The sequence below is a fragment of the Sturnira hondurensis genome, unplaced genomic scaffold, assembly GCF_014824575.4.
Source record: "Sturnira hondurensis isolate 20B ecotype Veracruz unplaced genomic scaffold, ASM1482457v3 Scaffold0014942, whole genome shotgun sequence".
NCBI classification, from domain to species: domain Eukaryota; kingdom Metazoa; phylum Chordata; class Mammalia; order Chiroptera; family Phyllostomidae; genus Sturnira; species Sturnira hondurensis.
In genome coordinates this window covers 1-2,164 of record NW_028087573.1, presented here as the reverse complement: position 1 = coordinate 2,164, position 2,164 = coordinate 1, and the positions used below count along the sequence as shown (strand labels likewise).

Here is a 2,164-nt window from a genome sequence, read left to right as displayed (position 1 = left end):
CGTGGGGCCGCACTTTCTTTTTCAAAAAGCCATTTATGGCTTTCAGAGAGAGCCCGAGGGAGACGGGGATGGGGAAGAGAGAGAGAGAGACATCGATTGGTTGCCCCACGTATTCATAGTCATTGGTTGACTTTGTATGGCCCCTGACAAGGGGTCAAATCTGCAGTCTTAGAATATTGGGATGATGCTCCAACCACAATAAACTTAAAAAAAGAAAACCCACAATAATAATTTAGGGGAGTGGGCAGGGCAGAAGGCAGCAGCGAGGGAAAATGTGCGACACCAGTAATTGAACAATTAAAAAACACCGTAATAATTTAATGTAAAAAAAAACAAGGATAGGTACAATATCTACAAAAACAAAGAACAAATATCCCAAAGACAGGGGCTGAAGGCCAGACCCAGCCTGAGCCCAGGCTGACGATGCCACAGGAAGCCCTCACTGAGCGCAGTCCTGGAACCACCACAAGGTGGCACTCAAGGCCCTGGGATCCCAGGTCCTGGTGGGATGCACAAGGTTCTCCAGAGGCGGCCAAGACAAAGGAGTAACAAAGATGACCCAGACGAGGGATGACCACGTCAGAGCCCACAACGCAAGGAGCCTGACTGGGCTGCGCCCTGCTCCTCACAGCCGTCCCCGCCCCCACCTGCAACAGACTCAGCGCCCAGGTTCTGGAAGGTTCCCAGGCTCTCAGTCACTGATGTCTTCTCTCCCATTGTAGGTTCTTCTCCTTCATTTAACCCATTGACCCTCTATGGGAAGGATCTAAAAATACAGTTCATACCCAGACTCTGATTTCCAACTGGGAAATGGAAATTAAAACGGAAAAGAACAGAAGTGAGCACCCTGATGGGGAAGAGCTCCCCCAGCTCTCCTAGGGTAGGACAGTCCCCAGGGGAGAGGACATAGGTCCCTGTGGGGAGGGTGGCCTGGGCACCAGCTCCTCACTGTGCTGATAAGAACACAGACACGTTTTGATGCCGGGTGCAGAAACTGCAGTCAGGGATCCGATAAGTCCCAGGGGGAGGCTGCAGTGACTGTTTCAGCACCAAGTCCGGACAAGGCAGCTCTGTCACAGTGGGAAGGAGAGATGTCATGAACAAACTCAGGTCAGTCTCAGAAGTGTCACATTCCCCCACAGCCACCACATACTTAGAATGTCCCACTCTGAGCATCCCCAAACCCATTTGTGACCCTAGGACCCAATGGCCCCCACTTCCTTCCCTCAGGGTCTCACCATCAGGAGCTGTGAGAGACAACTTAGAGCCCCGGGCACTGTCACTGCCTGGGGAAGACACAACAGCAGAGTTACGGGGTGGGGGAAGCCCCCCTCACAGACTCCAGCCCACACGCTCCCAAGGGTCCCAGATGTCACCTCCCCAACACCCAGACTCACAGGCAGCCTGACAGTAGCTCTTCCTGCTTCCGCCTGTGAGAAGAAAATGGTCTGTGAGAAGTCAGTGGGAAGGCTGGTTCCCGTGACCCTAAAGGAGCCCCACACTTTTGAAGCACAGGGAAGGTTCCAGAACTGTGACTGAACACCCAGGGTGGGATCAGGAAATATGGGGAAGTACTAGTGTGTGGACTGAACCAACTGCCTGTCTGGAGGTCTGTTCTCAGCAGGTATCTCTTGCTATGACCTGTGACAGCTGGGCATCAGTCCCCATCACTAGTATCATCAGCTGATAAATGTCCTTCAGTTTCCCACGGGCCTCATGGGAAGAGTCAGTGTTAGGAAACAGGCTCCAGATGGACAAGCACCCGTGTGGGGACACCTTGACCATTAACCAGGCACAGCACACTTCCACCTGGGCTTGACCCCCAGGGGGACAGGGAACCCAGCCCCACCCCTTGCCAACCTGAGCACTTCCTCCTCCACATCACAGCACCAGCAGCCACAGCTCCAAGGACACCCAGGGCAGCAGCGATGCCCACGATGGTCATGGTGGGCTGAGGAGGGGGGTCTGTGAGGGGAAGGTGAGAGGTCAGCCTCAGGCCTGAGTCCTGACCCTGCTCAGGGACACCCTGAGGAGAGCCTCTGTGCCCACACCACCTCCTCACCCCATCTCAAGGTCAGGGGCTCAGGCAGCCCCTGGTGCTGCACATGGCACGTGTATCTCTGCTCCTCTCCAGGGGACACGGCCACAGCCGCCCACTTCTGGA

The 2,164-nt window shown here is 54.9% G+C and overlaps 1 long non-coding RNA gene across 1 annotated transcript; it reads right to left on the bottom strand.

Moving 5' to 3' along the window:
• Nucleotides 1–313: 313 nt before the first annotated feature.
• LOC118999571 (uncharacterized) lies at nt 314–2,156 on the bottom strand. The gene is made up of 4 exons (XR_005069141.1): nt 2,063–2,156; nt 1,398–1,965; nt 1,239–1,286; nt 314–1,070 (listed from the first exon to the last, which is right to left on the bottom strand). It is a non-coding gene; the product is annotated as an uncharacterized LOC118999571 (long non-coding RNA).
• Between the last annotated feature and the right edge of the window lie 8 nt (nt 2,157–2,164).